The sequence below is a fragment of the Oreochromis niloticus genome, linkage group LG13, assembly GCF_001858045.2.
Source record: "Oreochromis niloticus isolate F11D_XX linkage group LG13, O_niloticus_UMD_NMBU, whole genome shotgun sequence".
Taxonomy (NCBI): domain Eukaryota; kingdom Metazoa; phylum Chordata; class Actinopteri; order Cichliformes; family Cichlidae; genus Oreochromis; species Oreochromis niloticus.
In genome coordinates this window covers 6186419-6212520 of record NC_031978.2, presented here as the reverse complement: position 1 = coordinate 6212520, position 26102 = coordinate 6186419, and the positions used below count along the sequence as shown (strand labels likewise).

The window sequence follows — 26102 nt, the reverse complement described above, 5'->3', positions numbered from 1 at the left end:
TTTTTGCTACATGGATCATTTTAGTTCAGCTGGGTGTCTTTCCTTTTGTTATATTTCTTTAAGAGTTCAACATGTGTTAATTACATAAATAAAATGTAATTTTCTCTGTAGCACTTCATGGATTTCATAAGCAACACACCTTAGTTGCTCTGTGGATTCTTTTAAAAACCAGTTAAAAACTTTTCTGTTCAAACAAGCCTTTTGTTGAGCTACGTATTTTATATTCTTTACATTATTTACATTTGATCTTTTACATTGTGTATAATGTCTATTGATTGTATTGTTTATTTTAATCTTTGTGTACAGCGCTTTGTGACTGCCTGTCTGTGAAAAGCGCTTAATAAATAAACTTTACTTACTTACTTTAGTTGTTCACACAAAGCACAAAGGTAAAAACCAATATATACAATGTTATCTTCATTTTAGATTTCAAAAAGTATTTGCGGCTCCCAGTGTTTTCTTTTGCGTGGAAACCGGGTCCAAATGGCTCTTTGGGTGTTAAAGGTTGCAGACCCCTGCCCTACTGTATTTGTTTATCCCTCTCAACATCCTGTGGCTATTCATCACTCCGTCCGCTCTTATCACTGGTACTTCATCCCTCTATCCACCTTTTGCAGTTGTGTGTGCAAAAGTGCTAACACTGACCTCTAGTTATCGCCCTCTTCTTCTTCTTGTCTCCTTCCTTTCTTGTTCTCTTTCTTATACACTTCCCCTTTGATTTCCACCTCACCCCCCTCCTTAATAAACTTATGCAGTCATTACCAGGTCTTAAATTGAGGTAAATACAACTTCAGGTGTACAACAAAACATATTACACTATGTAATTATTTACGTAACTGAGACTAAGCCAAAATGCAGAAGCTTTGTATGAAAAGCCAGGTACGTGCCCTGATTCAATAGCTTGTAGAATAGAGCAGGAATACCTTGAAATACCTTTCTGTGTGATTTAACAGTCTCTCACAGTATTGTGAAGGAAATTTGACCCATGCTTCTTTACAACATGACTTTAGTTCACTAAGCTTTAACAGCATTCATTTGCCAGCTCGCTTAAAGTGGTGTCACAGCATTTCAATGCTACGCCTTCATTCTTTTTCAGGCATTCTGTTGTAAATTTGTTGGTAGTTCCTGGTGCCATTGTCCTGTTAGATGGCCCAGTTTTGGCCACGCCATGGTCCACCCAATGACTGCAAGGTGCCCAGGTCCTGTGACTGCAAAAGAATCAGCCCACATCATCATTTGCTAAGATATACACTCCTGAAAAGACTGACAACTGTCTTCCATTCATCAAGGGCATTTTAGCCCTTTAAGCTTTTCACATACTGCCTATGCATTTTGGCTTAATTTTTGTAAAATAAATAATTACATAGTTTTGTAGGTCATCATAGGTTGCATTTATCTAATTTTATGAAATCTTAAGAGCCAGATTATTTTTATTATGTCCTTTTATATAAACCCTTAAAGAGGATGAATTTTCTTTTAACCATGAGTGCATCTCAGGGCAGCTTTCCATACAGAGTTCATTCACACGGTCACTATTTCCTCTTCTGCTTCCTTACCGCTTTTGCATTCTCTATACCACGATTTTTTCTTGTTGGTATTATTCTATTTCGCTTTCCCTCTGTGTTTATTTTCTCTTTGTTTATCTCTATTAATCCATCACTATTTTCTTCTTTTTCTTTCCGCCCTTGTGAAAGACTTTTTTGCAAAGGCTGGAGTGGAAGAATGTAAAACAACTGCACACAAAGCTCAAGTCTCAATATATAAATGTGTGCGTAACCGACATTGCTGACTATAACTGGCATGAATACAAGCAATGTCAAAATGCTATTACTGATTTATTTTGAGTGTTTTTTTACTTGAAAATACATTTTACTATCTAAATGTAGTATTTATTGTTAGTGACTCCATAGTGTAGTGGTTTACAGATTCCTGGCTCATTCCTGTGAGGAGACACAAAACCCTGTGGAGTTGCATCAGTCATCTGCCAAAATCTAAATATGTTGCGTTGCCTGTTGTGGTGACACCTTGTTAAAAAGGGAGCAGTATTGCGTTTTGTTTATTTGTTTGTTTGTTTTGTTTTGTTTTGAAATGATGCCTACATGGAAAGATTCTTTTTATAGGAAAGAAGCTTTCCGTGTAACATGTTTGCGATGGCTGATTTGACAGGTGCTCTTTAGTGGGGTAGGTAAAAGTGCAAAATAAAAGACCAGCAGGTCTCGGCTGATATTAAATGGTGCAGAAAAAATAATTTTGCAGATGGCAGGTAGATGGGAGAAAAACAAAAGCAAACCATAACAAACAAAAACAATCAAAAAAAAAATCTTCATGGGGGTCTGTGCCATTTTTACCATTTGCTATTTGGTCTCATATCACTTCTTTAATCAGTGTGCTACGAGCCATCAAACAGAAAACGTTTAAAGTGAGAGATTTCAGGACTCTTCATGTAGAACTACATGTTGTGAATGTGTCTTACTAAATTATAAATGACAAATTTCACATAAAATATTCCACAACTGCATACAGGCAATTTGCCAAATACAGAAATGTCTAAAAATACACAGAAAAGTGTGAAAAGCTGCACACAATGTTGACATCAGAGTTATAGTGCATGTCCATAAATGTTTGCTTTGTGATTCAGTAAAAGGATACCTTACTCAGCTTTTAAGTATATATTAAGGTAAGGTATACAGTTGAAAAGAACAGGATTGGTGAGTATTTCATACCAAAATACTGTTTTTTCACTAAAGCTGGTTAGAACATAAAAATTTGTTTCTAGCAACATAAGTAAATAAAGTTTGTAAATATATCACAAAGCATGCGTTTCAATTCAGCCCTCCCCTCAGTCCACATTGTGCATATTCTAAAGATCTAAGCAGAGGTAGTTTATCATGAAACCTCCTAAAAATAGTTTGCATCTATTATTTATTGCCTTTTTTGGCACACACTTTTTTTTTCAAGAATATCATAATTTTGCCATACTTTTAATTTGTTAGAAAATAATAAAAAAAAAAAAATATTTGAACCTAGTCATTAATCAGCAGTTAAACCAGAGAGCAGTGCATAAAAGTGTTTAAAAAGGACTAAAGAAGATGTTCCCATATTTCCATATTTCTTTTGAGTAACTGGAGGTCAGACAGCATTCATCTTCACGCCTGCATGCACTACAGACACCTGAAGAAAAGTTGGGGTTTGTTTATGAAATAGCATCCGATAAATATACACCTACCAACACCCAAAGAGGTAAACACGTCAACACTCACTAACAAAGCAGCTGTAAAACTGCTTTATTCGACCATCTGGTGAGCCTGACATGTTTATTGTGTCTCATAACCTGGCGACTCTTTACTAGCGAACACAAGGCATTTGTCTCAGGAATACTCTGTGTGTGTGTTTGTGTTTGCAAAGTAGTCATACCACAGCAACGCTGTGTCTGAGTTGATGTTGTGTAACTACGAAATGTCATGTTCATGTAGCTAATGTCCTGTGACATGCTGGCTGGTTGAGTCCAGCATGGAGCCTAAAGCCTGCAGCTAATTTTTAATTCATTACTCTTACACACTAAAGGCTATGTGTATTAATCAAACATTTAAAACCAAAGATAAGAAGATGAACTGAAGAATAATTCACAACAACTTAATAATTTAACATAAAGAATGGTTATCTGCAACACTTAATACAATCAAAAGACTCCACATGACGTAAACTGCAACCTGCCAAAACACTGCAGCTTGATTGACACTTGCCTTAGCCATAGTGTGTGTGTGTGTGTGTGTGTGTGTGTGTGTGTGTGTGTGTGTGTGTGTGTGTGTGTGTGTGTGTGTGTGTGTGTGTGTACCTGTGTATGTTTCCATCTGCACAAGGTGTTTGAGGGGGGTAATCATCAAGAAAGGAGCAATCAGTCGAGGTTGTCTTTGTCTCTAATCATCCGGAGAACCCCCACGGACCCAGTTGTGGGCATGTGTGTGTGTCTATGTTGTGCGTCTGATTGCGTCCAATCAGCCAGAGAGCTCCCATAAACGATGTCAATGAGGCATCAAACAGTAAACTCACATATATCAATCCACCACCACATATGCACACGGGGACAAACATGACATCTGTCACTCAAGTGGGGCATGGAAAATTTTTCTGTACAGATTCCCTTGCAGGAGACAGGACTTTAGTGTTTTAGTGTATCACTTGGGGCCAGATTATTCTGTGAACCACTGTGCGCAGCGCAATCATCGAATGTTATTTGTGCAACTAGCTACTTCTACTTTAATAGCTGTATTACTTTTGATATTTGTGGTAAAACTGGGATGAATTATGAATTGATTTTTTTATGTTTTTGAAATTGAAAAGCTGATACAGTCTTTGTAATTTAATTTTAATTTAAATGGAGAAAAGCAAATGACAAAAGAGTGGATGCTGACAAATTTTGTCTTTTTTTGTAAGTAGAATAATATTTATTAGTATTATTATTGTGATGATGATGAGCATCGGATCCACTCCATGATCTTTTTACTGTTGTTCCCTGAAACTGTAAAATTTGAATTATCATGTTTTATTTTTCTTTCCTTGCTGTGTTAATTGCTCATTTACCTTTCATTTATCAGCTTTACCTATAAGAAGCAAAAAGCATATCCTGATCTTTATGGGTGATCTTCCCCTAGAGATCATCTCTTTGTGCACCTCCAGACTGGTTTCCATGTTGTTGATCTCTGGAAATCCTTTTCTGACTGGTCTGGATTTGAAAAGCCCACAGTGTAAAAGTGTGAAGGCAGTGAGTCAGAGTAAATATTGCAGCTAATCAGGCGGACAAAGAGGAATTGTACTGTAACATCCGGAATGAGTACAGTCACTTGTGTATGTCATGCACTGGCAATGCATTAAAAAAAAGGTGAGGGGTGCTTGATTTTGATGCTTGCAACCTTATCTTCTACATTTTGCAAGAATGTTGTTATTGTTGGTTCCATTTGTTCAAAAACAGATTGGCAAAGAGGGATGCAGAACAAACGGCAGTGCTGGAAGTAGCATGAAGGTGGATATTGTGGCTCCTCCAAAACTAATGGCTGCGGCAGGCTAAACACGGGGATACTGACCATGCGCAATAATAAACACATGAAATGTACTTCTTTTTATTCAATCATTATACTGTCCAAAACCACACATCAGTACATGGGATCCAATATAAAACAAATGCACAGACTGCACAGAGAGACAGGACTGCAACTCACAAAGTCTTACAAGAATTATTACGTCAAACTGAGATATCCATGCGCAGAATCAAACTACAGCATCAAATGGTGTATCACACTGTGCATCAAGCTGCAATCAACAGAAAGTTTCACCCCATGCTCACCCTACCTTTCCGCTCATCAAACAGCAGGTGTGGTGAACAGGTGAGTGCAACCACATTTATTATGTAATACACACCCATGAGTCACGCCCCACAGCCGTGCACCAAGACAGTGTGTGCAATAAACCAACCCTCTTAACCCAAAAAAGGAAAAACTCACTTGGCTCCTACAGTGCAGAAGGAGACAACTTTAAAGGTAACATCAAACTTTCTGACCTTGTATGCAACACATTTTTTAACGATTATTTTTTAGGGCATTTTTGCTTTTATTTTATAGTGGAGCAGGGAAGATTAGACAGGAAAGTGGGGAAGGAGAGGAGGGGAAAGCAAAGGTTCGTGCGACAGCAGGTGACAGGTACCAGCAGGCCACTCTGCTGCTCTGGTAGCAGCTGAAGTAAAAAATCAGGTGAGACCAAGGATCAAGACTTTTGGTTCAAAATGATTCAGACGACTCAGGAAAGGGAAGCAGTGCTTTACTCACATTGTATAGAACAGGGTGGGATGCTACTGACCTCAAATGAGGATATAGTTGCATGGTGGAAGGAACACTTTGAGGATCTCCTCTCTCCCACTGTCACACACTGACTCAAAAGGAGTCAGAAGAAATGTGTTGCAATATAGGTACCGTACCCAGCATCTAATTGCAAATTTGAGATGAACTACACATACTTTCCAAATAGCCACTGAAATTATACGAGTCCCCAGCTCAAGAACACAAAGCAAATGTTCTGGGAGTAGATTGTTACACCACTGAGTGAATCAACCTATGCATCACAACAGCTTTTATTAGACTGTTTTATACTGTTGGAGAGAAGAAATCCTTCATGGTGACAGTGAGTGATGTGTTGATGATGTGCTATATGAAACAAGTAAACAGGCATCATGAGATTCAGTTAAAATTAATATCATGTCAAGGGTAAAAAGAAAATAAAAAATAATCCTGTCCCAAGCTCCAGTGGCCACCATGTCAGGTCCAGGTATTCTTAAATAACTGCTGTCCTGAGTTGTTCACGCGGAACATTGAGTGGGTTTAATGAGAATGATGTGGGAAAACAAAAACAGCAAAACACACACACTCGCACACACCTCAGCTGTCAGTGTATACTAGTAAATGGGAAAGTATGGCACAGCAGACAGGCAAATAACAGCTCTGTACAACAGTGAGTCCAAATGAGTTTTGATTTCTGTTTGACTCTTGTAATTGGCTGGAAATTACTTTGTTTGATCGGCAACATGTTTGTGTATGTTTACATAAAGGTATCACATTACTTAACAGACAAGAATAGCTACATACCTTTAAAAAACTTTTAAAAGTAAGAACTCATATTGATTATAAACAGATCATTCTTTTAATTGGAAGCAAAAATCACATTGTAATATAAACCATCTCAAGAAAAACCATTTGGGAATGTGACAGCATTTTTTAGTTCTTTCATTTTATACATAACAGCATTTGATGCCCTTGAAGATACAAATGCAGACAAAAACACAGAGTTTGGTGTGGCTGTGTTTTCATTTGCATGTGTTTGCAGCCTATGTTACCAAACCTTTGTGTCCTGCATAATTTTTGGTTGCCTGTCATTCTCTTTGATAGTATCTTTGTGCATATAAATGCATCTGCTTTCTTTGATGTTCATTTATGTGAATTTGTGTGTTTTCTCTATGACGAGCACCGCAAATCCGCAGAGACCCAACCCTCCCATCTCCAGGCAGCATACAAATGGCTGCTACATTTTAGTAATCGCTTCTTTATTGACAAATGGCTGTGAAGTGTTCTGGGGCACTGTCTGTCAGTAATGCTTTTATTTCTTATTGAATTCAATCCTTTTTTTGCTACTCTGTGATTCTCAGAGTCAAACAAGTTAATGTTACTTCATATAGCACCGTGTGTGTGTGTGTGTGTGTGTGTCTATTTTATCACCAATTCTTACATGCATGCACATATATAAAGCTGACCCTCTATGTCATTATGATATGATTTTTGTCTTTCACTTCACCAATTAAATACTATTATGGAGAAACAACTTTGTTAATATTGTTATCTGCAAACCACTGAGCATTATTAAAACTACAAAAGGCATCAGGCATTAGTTTCTGATTTAACCTTCAACTCACCAGCAGAATTTGATATTAGCCTTTGGGTGTCAGAGTATTAGTCTGAGTCGATGATTGCATATGCAAACGTGCACTGCCTTTGTATCATTTCGTGATGCTTTAGAATATCAGTCAGGTATATTGTCACATTTGGCTTTATTACATTTACTAAACTGACCACAGAACAGTGGTCTGTTTGTTATTCATTTTAGATGCATTGCACATATTCAGTCATGCACCTTAAAATAAATAAATAAAGGTTTTAAACAAAAATATTAGTATGTGAATAATGTCAAGTATTTTAAGTTTGCTTAAAGCTTAAAATTAAGGGTTAAAGTTGAAAATATTTTATGTAAAGGTGATGCCTACAGCAACTGAGAAGACTACACTGCGCTTCAATTATCTACTTAGCCTATATGACAAACTTATTTACTATCTACTTTAATTCACCTACCATGAATCATCAGTCGAGGGATACCGTGCCAAACCCTGAAACAGGCTTTTTTGTGAGTGCCTCAGTGGCACTGGCAGGGCTCAGCTGGAATGAGTCACATAGGTCTATCCTCCCGTGGGTCAAGCACACACAGGCGAAGCCATATGACTCCAGTGCTTTGTGGATCAGGTAGTGGCCAAAAGAAGATGCCTTGCCAGTCCAATTCCCAGCTTCTCAGACTGGTTTTAGGGACACAGAACATCACCTGTCTGGTGAGGAAGCAGCTCACAATTTTCCGTGAAGTTGAGAGATACTGTCTAGATATAGCCAGGGCTCACCTCATCACACAGCTCAAGTGCTGGAACCAATCTCCCTGAAAGGGGCTGAACCCTGTTCCACGCTGGAGTTGCACTCAGTGAGAGACGGTGAGCAGGAGTCGGTATATTAGTATTACCTCAGTTTGCTGCATGTCGATTGGGATTTTTCCTGGTAGATGAGAGGGTTATTTCCCTGTGCAAGCAGGCAAATATACCCTGACATTTGCACTTCAGCACCAAATTTCATCTTGGGTATGAGGTTCAAGATACATACAGTAGTTACATTGAAGCCTATATAGTCAGGTAAGATAGCTGATGTTAGACATCAAAGGCACAACTTAAGCTTTAAATTGACATATAAAGCAGTTCACTCCCTATTGCCCGCTGCTTTGTAGCTGGTTGGTCACTGAAATCTGATAGTGTATCAATCAGCTGTTTTCTAAGAATAAGAATAATAAGAATAAGAACAACTTTATTTATCCTGAGGGAAATTCTTTTGTCATGTACATGCTCAAAGCAGCAGGAGAGACAGAGGAACAGATGAATAAGATATAAGATATACAATATATACAATAAGAATAGTAGTGTACAGCAATATACAGCAAGACATAGTATCGGATAACTCTAACGAAGTAATATATATAACTATATCCTGGTGAATAAATAATTTAACTATCAGTGCAGGCGATTCTAGAAAGTGACAAAGTATTGTGCAATAGAATAAAGGGAGTAGCAGCGTATGATGGGGGGATGAAACAAATATTCAATAAGTACTCTTGGGTAATATTGCACGGTCTGGGAGGGAACAGAATAACATTGGTAATCGTCTCAGGAGAATCACCTACAGAGTGAGGAAGAGTTAAACAGTCTTATAGCCACCGGTACAAAGGATTTACTGTGGCGGTCAGTTCTGCATTTCGGGGCAATGAGTCTTTTGCTGCGTTTGCTCCGATGGTCCATTATGGGGGCGTGCATGGGGTGGGAGGGGTTGTCCATGATAGAAAGAAGCTTTTTTAGCATTCTACTTTCAGACACCTCCTCCTCTACACATTGGTTGGATGTTGAACGGTTGCTTGCCTACTTTGTTCCCTTTTAAACCAAACAGGTATAAATGTCACTAGTATCTGCTGTTCTTTATAATAGTGATTCTCTATTATTTTTTGAATGATTACTTCTTTGTAATTTACCATTTTGTCCTTTTTCGGGCATTCAGTACAGAAACATTGCCAAAGTGAATGTAAAACAGAAACAATCAGAGTCTGAAAACACTGAATTAAAAAATAAAAATAAGAGACATCAAAGTAAGTGCAAAGCTAAATGTCAGTGTTTATGTTGCATTTCTAATTTGTCGAGGCTGCGAAGAACAAGTTCCTCCTAAATAATTTTGCTTGATGACTTTTCTTCTCATCAATATTCATGAGACTGTAAATGAAAGAAAAGTAATTCAGCTTAGAAGGTGAACGTATTTAGAAGGAATATAATTTAATCTAAACAATTCGATTCCTTCCTGTTCTTCATTACATCCCAGCAGTTTACAAAGAGATAAGGACAATACAAATGTCAAAACAGCAGAGTTTAAACATTAACGTTTCCATTTGTTTGGAAATGCAACAGACTAAGTATGAAGTGGCTTAACAGTTTAATAATATTTAGTGCCATTCTGGAAACTTCTCGTGTGTTATTGCAGATTTTGAGGTTTGCCAGAGGGTGTGAAGAGTGATTCAGCATTAAGATGTGGCGTGGAGGGGTGGGTGGGTCCTTGTCCGACCTAACCACTCTCTCTTCATATCAAATAAAATCAGACCGACACCTTCTTGATCTAGTGAAATATATTCACTACGGAGCTGAGGAGGCTGGAGAAGTATGATAGCGATCAGGTCAGTGGTGTGATTCATGCAGGAAATGAAATGGACACGTAGCCTACCAGACATGTCCATGTGCCCTGTGGTTAGTCTCTTCAGCCACTGTTTCATTTACTAGTGCAAATGTGAGTCTAGACAGTTTAAGATTTTTGTACCAAACACTCTTCAAACACGGCACCTCTTTAATAGTAATAACACATAATTTAAATAGTTAAATATGGATGTTCAGCTGAGGCAAGTCAGGACGGACGGCTACAATGTCAACATGTAAGATTCGATAGGATTCACAGTGTAAAATGCTTAAATAGCTGTGACAGGTTTAACCTACAATGACAGACAACTCTTCACTCTCACATTCACATCTATGCTCAGTTTGGTATCTCTGGTTTTCCCTCACAAAGATCCAAAGATGTGCCTGCCAATTAGTTAACTAGAGTATCTAGAAAGAGAGTCCACACAGGCACAGGGAACACATGGAATCTCTACACAGAACCTTTCCTGGTAAATTCCTTATGTTAGTGTATTGGACACATTCAGAACATCTGGACTCAGACATCTTTTACCATTCTTAAAACCCAAGACTCTCTGTTTCCCTGCTTTATGTTATAAATTTGTATTCACCAGCCCTTGTGGTAAAAATGTTTCTTAGATTATATAAAGATGACAAAGACAGAAAGGATGTTACTATTAGATCTGTTTTCACTGGCTCAGTAGTGCCTTATATTTCTAACAAATTGACTTTAACATTAAAATTTGGTAGAGTGTCCCACTTACAGTATCTGTTTCTGTGATATTGAGCCAACCAGTTGTCCACAATATTTCACATGAATATTCTTTCCATATACGAGACCATAAAATTGTGGTTATATAATAGCAAGGGTCTGGAAAGAAAAGCAGTAAATTAACTGACAGCTGTCAGAAACTGAGGCCATGGAAAGTAGAAGTAAGGTCAATAAGTTTAGTTTGACGTCCTGTCAAATAGCACCTGCAGCCCTGAACTGGGACAGTGCTGTGACAGTGAGTGATAAATTGAACATCACTGCACTCAGAAGCACCTTGCAAGATCAAATCTTAAAGTTCCAGCAGTTAAATGTAATTCATGTACAGAAACACATTAAACTGAATCACTTTAATGCATGTGCATGATAGCACTATCATACAGTCTCACAAAACTGTTTCTGCTTCTAATTTAAGAAAAACTTATTTCTATTCTCTACATTTAAATATCACAAATTATAGTCAACTAAAATTGATCTGTTTGATAATGTCATAAAGGGTAAAGAGAAAAGAAATTCAAATGTAAGATGCCAGGAAGCAAAATATTACAAACTTCATATTTTATTAGATTGACAGCAAAAGTATAGTGACAAATCCCAGAAGAAAACAAATAAAAATCTAAATCATCTCAGAGAGCGAGAAACATCGAGTGCACATCACGGTAAGCAGGATAAACAGATGCAGATATGTCAAAGACTAAGAGAAAGAATAGGGCTATAAATACTGAGGACTAATTGAGATTAATCTCTGGAGGGGAAGGAGACACAGGTGAAAATAATGAACAAAGGGTGAAAACAAGTCAAAACCAAAACATGGTTTCAGAGAAAAACTTGGAAACAACCCCAAAGAAATAAAGTAAACACAGAGACAAGAAAACACACACGTTACATGTTGAATGATTCCGAAAAAGGGAAAAAAATGTATGTGAAACACAGCAGTGGAGCTACTCTTTAGAAATATTGTAGGTGCTGCTCTACAGCTATTCATTCAGAATATTTGGGTGTGTATTAAAAACAACAACTTTTATCTAGAACTGCCGACGATGTCATTTTGACCCCATAGAAATGAATGTAAAACCACTATTGCGGTTAGTTGGTGAGGCAAATGTGGACAAGATGATAAACTTTTACTGTTCTCCTTTTACAATTATTATTTAAAATGTCTTTCTTACATTTTTTGTGACCAGAAGCTGCTCAGTCTGTTTCACACTAAACACTCAGAAGGGTCTTCTGTAATAATTAAATTATTTTCATGTGTTAGTTATTGCATTATTTGTTATACCCATTATTTATTAGTTTTATAGTGTCCTATTTAGGATCTATAATAAAATTACCTAAATCATTTATATAACTAACAAAAAAACTCATAAAAAGTCATCTTAAATATCGTTTTGAGACAGAGAGGAAAATTAACAACTTGATGTAATTTGTTTGCTATTACTGCTGTTGATGCAGGACAGGGTCAAAATGACCTAGTTCTAGTGTTATGGTTCTATATAATCAGTTTCCATCAGAATTGTCCTTGTTGTATTGAAGCCTTTAGGATTATCATAAATTAATGTTTACTTCAGGTCAGCTGGGATAAGTGATGGATGGGGGAAATTTTACTGCAGTCATAGAAATCCTAAACGGGCCAGGAGAAGAGTTCCACTGGATCAAAGCAGGTAAAAAATAAGATGGATTTCATTTTATAGGCAATGGGACAGATTTATTAAGCAGGGCAAAATATTGTAATGCTGCAATCGCAGGGTGATCTTTTACAGTGTGCTATAGTTTATTTACAGTGATGCAGCCTGGTCACTTCAGTAAAAAACAGTATTTTGCCAAGAGCAGCTCAAATGACTCTCGCTATAGTACTGCTGTTCAACCATATAAACCTGAAATCTGTGTGGAACAGCTAACCTGTACGATGTGCAGAAGAACACAAAACATTATTTCCAATCAGATCATGAGTTACTATGTTAGTGTGCCATGTGCGTAAATGTTTGCATCTTTTTTATATCTCGCTCATTTAGCATTAATCTGACATAAACACTAATTCATTAATAGCAGGCATTTCACTTATATTCATTACAGATTTGATAGCAAGAAGTTGCTCACTGTGCACACTGCTGAGAAAAAGACAGCTTCCTTAAGTTCATTTCTGCTGTTTCAGTACAGTCCCAGTACTATTGAGGTGCGAATGGGGGCTTGCCTTTAAGCACTCAGCATGAGAAATGCGTGAAGACTTTAAGGACATTATGGCACTGTGCTCAAAACTGCCCCGCCTCCTAAAATCAAACACTCTTAGAAGCAACTATCATGACCACAACCTGCCTTAGACATGATTTTTTGGCATTAGATTTCATGCAATGTGCAAAGTAAACTGTGTGCCACGGTTTCTTTTAATTCGCATTCTCGTGACTCATTTAAAAATTCTCTTCCTGAATGTGAAACTCTTACAAATACATATGGCATAAAGCCAGCTGCAAAAATACTTCTGTTCACAACTTTCAGTTGAATAACATTAAGCCTCTTTAATAAATCCAGCAGCATTTTACCATGAAAAGACGTCTTCATTGTATAAAACAACAGGGTTAGAACATGTTGTGGCAAAGTAAGTTGCACATTTTATAGTTAGTCTTCTGCACAAGTAGTTTCAGGACAGCACACATCTGACAGCACATAACATCTTTTTGATTCTCCTACTGACCTCAGTGAAACATCATTCAGGTCAAGGAATAGAGCTTAGGAAAAATATGTTCACAGGAGACACGCAGACCTATCACATGCTCAGCCAATTAAATCATTCATTCAGAATGCATAGAAAAGAAAAAGCTCTACATGGAGATGAGATGCAGAAGTCTGAAGAAGTAAGTCAGGGAAATGGAGAGAAATAGATGACCTGAGATGATTTACATGTGAAATGCAGTTAAGGAAAAAAGGAGAAAACTAAAACTGTACCTTGTCATTATTTTTCTGTTTTTAATCAAGCACTTAATTTGAAGACAACCATTTTTACTTGACCTGAGAATAAATTTTTATTATTATTTTATTATCAGAATACCCTCCAGTTCCAGTACCCTCCGAAATATTGAAACACTGATTGTAGTCTTGACCTTGAAGAGAAGGCAATTGGACAGTTTTGCCTGGCATCTAAGAGAAGGTTCTTCAGTTCTACAACAACTGTTTGCTAGTCCCAAGTAATACGTCTATATATCGTATATTAGACAAGATAAATCGCATATATAATTGCCTGACAGGTATTGGTTGGCCTACCTGTGGTCTTATGACAGGCCAAGCTGTCTATCTGGGAGATATTACTTCTGCCTTGGGGAGATTAATAGCAGATTTCCCCAAATACTGAACTCCATCTTAACATAATAACAGGTATTTGCAGCATTGGACGGTGTGTGAATATTCAAAAGGAAAAAGTCTGAACGTAAAGGTGATGTTTGTGTGTGAGTGAAGAATGAAAGAGAGGGTGGTAGAGACTTTCAAAGGGGAGGTAAGGTGTTTGTGGATGCTATCTGTCTCCTGTGTTATTTATCACCAAGACAGGTACAGATATGGAGTCTTAGCTTCCCAGCCTCATTACACATTCACTTTCCTTTTCAAACACAAACACACACTTCTATACACACTGACGCAAACTTTGTCTCCTTCCATCTTTCACTTTATCGCTTTAGCTTTCCACTGTTTCTTTCTAACCCTCTCCTTCCTAACTCTCAGATGAGTGGGCCTGCACACACACACACACACACACTCACAAAGACACACACAAACAAACATATATTTCAATTAAGCCTTGGCTCAGTATGATGAATGTGGTTACCTTTTAATTTCAATTATACTGGCTGTTTAGCTTGCTAGAAAGCTGTTGTGTGCTCAAGCAACATCCACCAAGCAACGGTTCAATTACAACACACAAAGTGCACAAGCCGGCTTACACCAAGGCACAAGCACACAATGGCTGACACACAAGCAAATATACACAGCAAATGCACATAGACAAGGTACACATATGCAAGCACATGCACACACACAAAATTAGATTAGCTAATTTAGCTCTTGTCTGGACACATTTTTCACCTCCATCTAGCTGACGGCTGTTCTAAAACCTATTTAGAATTTCCACAGGGCAGCACGACATTTTGCTGCAACTGACAATGTGCGGAAACGAATAATTATTGCCCCAAATAGAAGTGTTGTTTATTCATTTATAAGTAAAAGACGTCATACGTGAGAAATGAGAAGCGGAGGACATAATTATCTCACGAGATTTAGCTGAAATGGATTTATCGTAGGTCCTATTTATGCCAACACAAGTCAAAAGACGTGGTGCATTTTGAGTCCGTAACCTACTTTAAGAAAATCAGCATCTTAAGTTCTCCTTTGTAAACTTTATTCACATGGGGAGTCTTTGCTGAGCTTGCATGTGCTGTTTCTGTAGCACTGCTCTACACTTAAGGTGCATATTCACACCTGAAAGCTGCCCGGTACAAAAACTGCTTCTTTTATCTATAAAAAGAAAATTCCAGCTGATTTTCCCATCCTTCTCTTTCCTCTGTTCCCTTACAGACCTTCCCACCTGAACCACATGATCACAAAGATGAGCTGAGAACATTTTTTATCCTGAAATCTTTTTTCGTAACGTCAAATCAGAGCCTCCGACAAACAATGTGACAAACCCAAATAAATGTTGCATCTTCCACACACAAGCCTTTCCTTTGCAGAAAACCAAAAAGAAAAAAGAGCCCACAGTTTAGTTCAAGTCAAGTCAATAACATAAAGTTATAATGGTTTCTTTTGCAAGAAATATTACACAAATTTAAATCAGCAACATATCATGTTTAGATCTAATACCTACAATGTAAGGACTTTTCATGCATGATCTAAACTTGCTGCTTATAAAATTTCACTTCCTGATCTGTTCTGCCCATTAATGTCCGTTGTTCCCCCCGTGGACCCAATGTAAAAAACAAGAACTTTTCTGTGTTTTATTTGTCATTGTATCTATTAGTTAACTACTAGGGTGGAGTATGAATGGCAATGGTGAAGGTCTTTATCATTAGGAAAAGCTGTAAAACCTATGAAAATACAGGGGTTTTTTGCAGAGACAATTCTGAACCAATTCTGGCCCCCGGCCATGTGTTTGACACTCTTGATGTAAGCCGGCCATGAGATAGCATTTATTGCATTCTGGATTATTCTAGAGATTATAACTCATTGGATTATAGAACATCTATGTAAGGTTTAAAGTAAATGTATTCATGCTGAAATTAACCTGATTTGATGTCTGGAAATGCAGCATTCTGCAAACCCCTTTAGCAAAACTCCTTGTGTCTGGCAGTTACTGCAATGAACCTATTTAAAATGAAACAGAGTGAGAGGCAGCAAGTCAGAAGGGAAAGACTGATATATGCCTACATGGTGTGACAGGCAGGTGGGGACAAACAGGAGAGACAAAGAAATAGTGAGAGACTGAGAGAGAAAGGGAGACACCCAATGGTAGGAAACGGGTGTTCATTTCATCAGTTCCTATTCAAGCACTTTATATTGCTCCTCCGGCACCTGACAGAACACTCAAAAACAGGCAAATGGCTAGAAAATAGGTCAAATTTAACACAGAGTGATATTCATACTCAAAGTACGTGCCATCACCTAAGGAGTCAATTGAAGAAGGTTGGAATAAATAAATGTGTGCACACACACACACACACACCCAACACCTCAAGAGTCAATCAGAAGAGGAATTGTCCTAACAAGACAAGTGCCTGAAGATGAAAGAACTCTGGAGGCATACTTTGCTATTTCTAACCCAGTGTTGTGTGTCTCACATGCACAAATTACCTCTGTCTTTGTTTTATACACACAGACACATGTGCATGCACATGGTGTGTGTGCTCGATCCCCTCGGTCTGTTCCCTGTGAAATTTGACATGGAATGAAAAGTGTCTGGAGGGTTTCAACACAGCTTGTGTAATAGGAAGTGGAAATAAAGACGGAAAACCCATCTGTTGTCTCTTATAATCACTTTTACACCACAAAACCTTGAGACTATGACAGATCACACATTCATACTTCATACATTGAACTTGTCTCCATAAATGCATTCCTTTGTGCCAAACCAACATAAGGCACAAGCTGCAAAATATATGTTAATAAAATGTTTTATTCAGGGAAACCAAGAAATTTGAATTAGGCTTTTTCAATTATAAGAATCTTGTGATGCAAATTTACCTAAAAGGAAGAAAGCAAATAGTTGAGCTGTTCAACTAGCAACCAGAGTTGTGTTGAGGTAAGTTGGGGTCAACTCATATGTCATTGAGAAAGTCAAGTTTCCAATTTCTACAAAGTACACTTCACAGTAAATACAGTTGTTTAAGGAAAGTCCAAGTCAAGGCACATGAGGTGGTGTCAAAGCAAAACATGTAATACTCCCCCAAAATCTATTTGGCTACAATAACACTGATTGCCCCATTTAGTTTTTTTTTCAAAAAAGTCAGCAAAATTGTAAAAGTGTATTATTGTACCTCTTTTCTGTTGAAAGTCTGTTTTATGTGAGCACCACTTAGAGTTTCACAAGACACCAAATGATTCAGTAGCTTTAGAAACACTTCAGTTGATTGAGATTTTGGGGCATTTATGCCAAAAACCACAGGGAGTCCTGTGAAAAAGTAAGTATGGCTACAAACCTGAATGAACTGAGGTAGAAAAGGTCCTTTCGTAGCATCTCAATTGGGATGTGGTTTGGACTCAAACACACCAGCAAATCTGCAACAAAATGGTGATTGTCCTGTTTCATGACCTACAATGCTGGCCAAGCTTTATCTCTCAGACAGATGGCCTTGCATTCCAATCTAGAATACTTTGTTTAATCAATGGCTGCAAGGCGCTTACATCCAGTGGCTGCAAAAGATGCCCAAATCATCAACTCTCCACCACCGTGCTTGTCTGTTGTTTGTGCTGATATGTATAGAGTATATAAAGAACATTAGAAAACAAAGTAATTTGAGAGAAATAAGAGGACTATTTGGGGACTGAGGACTACTGGTTTGATGCCACAGTTTTTGTTTTTTTGGTTTGTTTGTTTTTTTTATTAGAAGGCTGGGGGAATTGGGGACAGCAATAAAGAAATCTGAGTTATCATACCAGATTTTTCCTAGCTAAAGGCTACCAAAGTAAGGCCCATAGAACATATGAATTTAGTTTGTGATTTACACTCTCAAAATTACTACTGCACCTTCTCTTATTATCTGTGGAATCTGTTTTCTCTGATTATTTAATGTGGATGTAAACACAGCCTATAGTGTTGAACTAAATGCTGCAGAGCAAAGCATTAAATAAGTATTTCGATTATTGGTTAGACAAATTGTTTATAAGCACATTTGCACACATTATATTACAATGTACCTTAAAATACCTTATTATTGTGGTCTGTATTCATCAAGTTTATCACTCCTTTAAACTCATAGTTTCCACTCTTACATGACCAACTTTTACTAGATTTCTAGAGTAAATGGGAAAGACGTTACTATCTTTATATGATTATGTGGCTGCCACAAATATTCCAGTTAGCCAGTGATCTTAGTGTTTGCATTAACTGCTCTTTTGAGTATTGATATCACTTGGAACAATAGTTTTATTGGAAATGAATATGAAAATCAAATAAACTTAAAAATCCAATCCAATAAGCGATTGATATGTCTGCTTACAAAGGTGGCGTGTGCTGACTGACTCAGTTTCTTTATTACAATCAAAAACATGTGGGTCTATAACTGGATCAGTTTAACTGGGTCTAATGTTTTACTCTGTTGACATTCATTTAGCAGGGACACTCATGCGTCATATGCAGCCATAGAAACACATTTATTGATTCTCTACTTCTAAACACAAACATATTGTAGTATGTGGTTGACAGTCATCACATAAGCCACTGAATACTTACTTTTCATCCTCATTTCCCATTATGCTCTGTGATGCTTAATGGTGACATTCAAATGCATTAGCTGATAATAGCAACTTGATGAGTGGTGGGTGATTATTTTATACACATCGCACATCAAAGTGAAAACACAGAAAATATCAGAATGAATGAAGGACTCAGGCTTTCTGTAAGTCTGTTTTTGTTGGTAAGTGTGTATTTAGAGGATCATGGGAGGTAACCCATTTACTGTAGGTTCATCCCATCTCCATTAAAGCCATTTTCCCTTTCTTTCCTTTTCTGGTAACCAGAAAGATCCAAGTAGCTTTTATTTAAATTAAGGCCCTCGACTGAGACAGTAGATGTTAAGGGACTGGAGGGTGCAGAATGGGGGTTGAAAGTGGGACATAGCACCAGACAGAAGTACATTTATGTGGATATTATTCTGTGACTGATCTCTAGATCAGTCTGCATTATTTTCTGGATCAATGTTCAAAGTTTAAAAAGCTTCATTGTGATTCAATATAAAAACAGCCAATGTGTTGGTGTTTGTTGTAACAAGCTATCGTATGTATACCAGCAATTATTCTGGAATCAATATAAAACACTGGGTAATTAGCAAGAGTAAATTAATTATTTCACCAGTGACATAGAGGAAAAAAATGTATTAACAAACAAGGTAAAAAAAAAAAACCCATTTGCTTAGGTTTAGTGCTATGCTATGACCTTGCATATATATCAAACCAAAAAATATTGTAATCAATATTTTTAATAAAAAGCAGCATTTACTACAAGAAAAACAAACAAAACTCATAATAAACATACTTTGCCCTCAAAGTAAGTTTATTATTAATAAACTAATTAAACTTTGAGGGGGTAGAGGAACAGAAAATAAAAAAGGCTGAAAAATATATATTCAGTTAAAGCCTCCATGAGACAATACCTAATGAACTCACTTGATCCATCAAACTAATCTGGGCTGTCTCTGGCTTGGAGAATTAGAGCAACCTGTTTCAATGATAGCAGTCCTCATGCCAGTGCTGTGGCTTCCTCTCACAGTCCAAATACTGTGCAGGTTAAGTTGATTAGTGATTAAATTAGCCACTTTTATGAGATATATAAGGTGTTTGAAGTGTATAGATTGAAGTCCTCGAGAAATATACAGTTAAAATGAGGTTGAGTGGTGTTTAAGACTAGAAAACCACTATTTAATTATACTAGACATGAAAAAGAAAGAAAAGCACCATGCAAATGTGAATGCATTACAAGCTGCCAGAACTTTGCCTGTAATAGAGTTCTTTTAATGTCGCTTTTATGTCCGTTATATGACCATTAATGAAAGAAAAGCATCACACAATTGTGGCTTAACATCAAAATGAAGCTTATTCAGATATTCCTGGTAACTGCAACCTTATCCATGGATATTAAAACGGATAAGGATAGTAAACTTCTGGGTGCAGCTCACAAAATGAAATGTTTTTTCAGAGGGCAAACCAGTTAAGGAAAAAACAAAAAAACTTGACTTTGCTGGAGTGTACTCCCCCCTGTTACTGCCTGTTTGCAGAGGAGAACAAGTGTGTTTGGTGCAGTTAGAGCAGAAAACTGGCAGTGTCTGACAAATCTGTCACTCCCTCTCTGTCTTCCTCACGTCTCTCTTGCTGACAGTGACAATAACATCACAATGTTTCACTGACTTTCTCTACTTTGTCATTTTCTTTCTCCTTTCCCCTTTGTCTTTCACCACTTTCTTTCCTGCCTCTCAGTAACTGACACTTTATCTTTGTCACCTTACCACTCTCCTCCGGCTTCCTTCCCTACAGTCGCCCCTATTTCTTCTTCTCCCCTCTTGTTATTGACAGCTGTCCCATAGCATCAGTGATGCAACAGTCTCCAACCATCTGTCCTTTCCTCCCTTTACCCAATCCTACACCTTCTCTCCTCCTCATCCTCCTCTTCCTTATCCGTGATATTGACAGCTGTCATGGAGCACTGATTTGGCTTCTTTCTTTTTTTCCTGTGACAACTTAGCTTATTTTGGTCTTGCAGCCTTTGATTGGATCCCACAGCAGAACTGTCATCCAGTGTGATGATTCATACAGTGAGCACACTGAGACAGTCTTTGTCTTTTATTTCTTGTGCACTCCGCCTTATTATTTCTCCTTTTCTCTTACTTCCTCCCACTCCTCTTCTCAAGGGTTTAGTGCTATTAACTTACATTCACATTTAGTGTAAATTCTGTGTGGGAATGCCAGTGTGTACGTGTGGAATGTTCCTCTCTTCCATTCTCAGTAATGCATCCTGACAAGGTTTGAAGTGAACTCAGGAGGAGAAGTCCCTGCACATCTACATGTCTCTCAGTCTCTTTTTCCCCAAATATTTTGATCATGCAGCAGCTGAGGAGTTACTCAGGTACTAACGATAATCCTGCTGAGAGTTTATTCCTGTTAAAATGGATAGATGCATCACTGCTACCCTGGGATTGGGGATTCCTGTATGTATAAATATATCAAATGAATAAATGGAAGCACTGATCTGCCTCTATCATACATCACGCAAGTGTTCAACAATTTCTGGCACTTGGTACTTTTGAAAAAAACAAAAACGAACACTAATATGATGCTCACAGCATTCACGGAAGTCTTTTAAAGCTAATTAATGTTTAGACACGGCTACTCTTAGTATAAGTGACAAATTCAGCAGGTCTTTGTTTCTGTTACATTGACACTTTCTTTAAAATTGTATGTGTAGCCACAGAGCATGCCTGGATGAATACTGAAAATATTTACCTAGAGTAGGACACTCACCTTTAATAGATAAACCTAATTAGTTTTATATCTCTATGAGACACAAGAAAGAAATAGTGGATGAATACATTGCAATGAATTAGTCATGAGCATTTAAGTGTTTATTTTTCAGACTGTGTGGATGTGTGTACACACTGTCTGTGTACTATATTAGTCATAACTAGTTTACAAAAGTCTCTTTGTGCTGGTGGTCCAAAAGTCATAGTGAATAAATTGTCTGAAATTTAAGTGTGTGTCACTTTAATTAAATTTGAGGCAAACACAGGTGGAGTTTACTTAACCCTGGGGATATAATGGGTGAGACTGCATCGCTTTCTGGCTCTGACATGGCTGCTGGTACTACTTGCTCTGGCAAAAGGCAATTGTTGTAATTTAATCAGATGCAAAAAATAAATTTTGGAAATGCTGAAGATTAGCGACAGGTGGGAAGTCAGAGAAAGGAACAGCATAGAGAATGCGATTAACTGCCAAAATGTAAGAACAAAACACAGAAATGTTTTTTGCAATGCTGTTGTGACTTGTGATCTGAAAAAGAGATACACATCAGAAAGACACATATCCGTTACATCTGTGAGAGCCTGAGCCCACCCTGTCATGACCCTGAGTAGCTATAACAGGTATCAGTCACTGAGCAACACGTCATTAACTTACACCCAACAAACATTTCTGAACGACAAAGGGGTTCTTGAAAAAAAAGTGAAAGACTCTAACATCACAACAATTTAAAAAAAAAAAAGACAAACCTCTAAAGAAAGCATTGGAGGCCATTTTCGCCATTCTTTTTTCCTCGCTGATAATGTGAAGCATAGTGGTGTGTAACGTGTCCAAAAAGAATATATAAAAGTGGTCAGTTTAATGGTATTTCCACTGAAATATGTGCCAGTGCACAAAATAGCTGATATGGCACCACAAAACCACTGGGCTCAAAGTTGCAACCAGTGACATCAGTGGTTGTTGTGGCAACCTCAGCGTAGCAGTGTGGTTACAGATTCTGTTCAGTATTATTTAACTACCCTAACCCTAAACATGTGCTGATTCTCACAGGGCAGGAAGCAGGACTGGTTTTGCATCATCAACGGCACCACGCCTGTAGAAAAAAGATGAGGACAAATAGACCCCAGCAAAATGCACAGCTGGGATGAAGACTTCAGGTATTTCCTTTAATTTGTCTCCCATCTGTATAACATGAATTATTAATTTGAACAGCTTTGAAATCATTTATCAGAATTTTACGCACAAGAGACCTTCCAAGAAATTACATCCTAACTTATCCTAAAAATTAAATAACTTGCCTCAGATGTTCAACTGATAATATGCTGCATCTCGCAGTAATCAGTCTGCAAATGCTATTTCCTTATGCTCACATTGCTTTCACAAACATAATCATTATTTCTTTTTTTCTGATGTATTACAAAAAAAAGTTGAAAAGTTGCCTTTCTTTCTGCTCGCTTGTTGCATCAGTCAAGCAACTTAGCTTAGTGTGTGAATGAAGCAAATAAACCAGCGCAAGAGAGGAGATAACGTGTGTGTGTGTGCGTGTGTGTGCGTGTGTGTGCGTGCCTGAGGCCAGCCCCCTGAACCCTCTATCTTCCCCTTTCTTTTTCTTTCACAGAGTAGAAAAAAGAACGTAAAGCAGAGTGGGACAGGAGAGAAAGTGATTCTCTAAGTTTACAGCCAGTGTGAGCTGAATAGAAAGCAGAAAGAGAAGCTAACATCACTGCATACTGGATTTACTGCAATCATCCCTTAGTGGTGGCCTTGTTAATTGTTGGTGGTGTAGCAGTTTTAATTATTATAATTATAATCAGCAGCATCATGGCAGTTTTGTGTACTCCACATTTTAGGGTTCACGTGATCTGAAAATAAGAAGGAGAGGAAACCAGCACTACACATAGAATAATGGTAACTCTTTTTCATCAGGTGGGCAGATATCCATGCTGGGTGCATAAGAAAATACCCATTTGTTAACATGTTCACGATAAATACCCAATTAGCAGATGATGAGCTGTGTTTTTGTCTGTTGAATGCAGTGTCTTTCATCACTTTGTACCATAGTTGTCTATTGAAGAAGTGGAGAACAATTGTTAAGAAGATACAACAAATGATAATATAATATAAACAGCAGGATTTTAGTTATTGATTATTTTTGTTTCCACTTTAAAAGTTAGAAAGAGCAGTTTTGGCTGGACCTGGAACGAGATGCTGGCCCAGATGAAGTTGTTATAGGTCTCTTTAAAGGGTAGTGACCGTCACTATCCAGTATGAGACAACATCCATGAGTACATCAGGAAGATGGCTGCAACTGATAGTGTGCTGAGTGAATGCCTCAGACAGCAGAAACCCAAGAAAGAAGAGGAGCAAGAAGAGCAACCATGATGGAAGGACAGGCCCACGCCAACTATGTACCACTGGCAGATGGCAGAGGAAGTGGATGACTGTCAGCGTTCGCAGTGTGGATGTGGAAAGGAGAGGACCCAAACGCAAGACTCATGGGTTAGTGTCGAATGAAGACGGTTGTTCTTTTCAGAATGGATGAAAAGAACATGAAACGACTGACTGGAAGACTGACTGACTTAACTGAGAGCACACATGCGGGAGAGACGATGGCAATGACAAGACCATGAACTGATGAAACTGAGGAACTTAAATACACAGGCTGAATGATGAGAATAATGAATAATGACACATGGAAGTAACTGGAACAGCAAAACAGGAAATGAGAATGAGTGACAAAATAAACTGAACAGGAACAAACTGAAAACGCTGGGTCAACGACCCAGGAACCCTGACACTGGCATCCAGAAATCCTACCAGTGACTGGAGAAAGCTGGTCAACGAGTGAAAGACAGCACAGAGGCACTATTCATGACCACAGTACAAGTTCAATAGAAGCTGGGGTCTACCACACAAGGCAAAACACTTCGTGCATGCTGTGTAAAGATGCCCCTGAGACAATCCAGCACATAACAGCAGGGTGCAAGATGCTAGGCAGGCAGGATATACATGGAACGTCATAACCAAGTGGCCAGCATAGTATACAGGAACATCTGGGCCGAGTATTGTCTGGACTACAGCAGACTACAGTGGCAGAAATGTTCAAAAGTGAATTTAGGAACAGGTTCATCAAGCAGGGCCTCAGGCAGCACTACATTAACAAAAAGCATGATTCATGGAAAACACTGCATAGGCTCAGGATTACATCCAGAAAATCATGCCATCCACAAATGCAGGTTAAAGCTCTATCATACAAAGAAGACAGAATATGTGAACATGATCCAGAAATGCTGCCATCTTCTCCGGAAAACACAAATTTGAAATGAACTGAAGCAAAGTGGGTAACTGTTCTGTTGTATGACATTCACTTTTGAAAAACATGGATGCTGGATGCTTTGTATTTAAAAAAGAGAGATACAACTGGTTTTCTTATCAGTTCTCATTTCAAAAGCCTGGATCTCTGATTGTATAACGGTGCCTATGGAATTGGCAACTTACATCTGGAAAAGCAACATCAATGCTTCCTTTACTGGAATTGCGATTGTATGTCGTCAACACCAGCGACACAAAAATGTCAGACAGGTAACACGATTAATTGAGGTGATGCCCAGGAGACAGCTACTTGTATCAGTACACTTGCCAACTTTAGGCACTTATCACTTTATTAGGATCCACTTTTGGCGGGTGAAACTGTACTGCTGTTGAAGCTGGAAGCTATCCATTGAGGCTAAAACTATCGCAAGTTCTAAAATGTGTACAAATGTTGGCCAGTGGACTGGAAAAGTGATCACTTCTACATAGAAAAGGGAAATATTTTAAAGTCTGGGCAAGCCATGCTGCCCCCTTCAAGCTACTCTTCAAACAGAAATTTGTTTGGGAAAACATATTTTCCAGACACAAGACAACCAGTATCATTTACCCCACATTGAACATAATTTTGGAAGTTTATGTGTTCAAAAGTAATTTATAACGACCAAAACAATTAAATTAACTTGTACGCAACCCAGAGTGTACTAAGCGAAACTAAGCGATAGCTATACTGATACATGGATGTTTGACAATCTTCAGATTAACTTAATAATTGGCAGCACATTCTGAACTTAATTCCGGTTATGCTAATACAGCAGCATGCTATGACAGCATTTCTCCTGTCAAGCCAGAAGACTGATTTTTTAAAACATCTTATTACAGTATAACTAAAGTTACAACAAGGACAGCAATGAAAAACAGACATGCAATGCTTCAAAGGAGGCATGTTGATGAGAAACACTCATCCCTAATGAATGATACTAATTATAAAAATTAACTCCTTAACTAATCAACTTATCAACACTGATGTCTATTCTACATCTGTGTTTAGTTTGCTCATATGGTGCTTAATGCTTCAGCGAACTGCAAAGGTTCAGTGGGTGGTACAATCATCTCAAAGGAGCTGCCAGCTTCTTCAAGACTTTTAATGGCAAAACAAAAAGCTAATCAAGGAATATTCGTATCCTAAGTACATGTAATGAAATGTGATGACACCGAGGGAGACTAGACTAGTTTTTTTTTTTTCAATTTCCATGTTCTCCCCTACCG

The 26102-nt window shown here is 37.9% G+C and overlaps 1 long non-coding RNA gene across 1 annotated transcript; it reads left to right on the top strand.

Moving 5' to 3' along the window:
* The first annotated feature begins 5448 nt into the window (after positions 1-5448).
* LOC106097855 (uncharacterized) lies at positions 5449-7288 on the top strand. The gene is made up of 3 exons (XR_001223905.3): positions 5449-5534; positions 5616-5744; positions 7009-7288. It is a non-coding gene; the product is annotated as an uncharacterized LOC106097855 (long non-coding RNA).
* The last annotated feature ends 18814 nt before the right edge of the window (positions 7289-26102 follow it).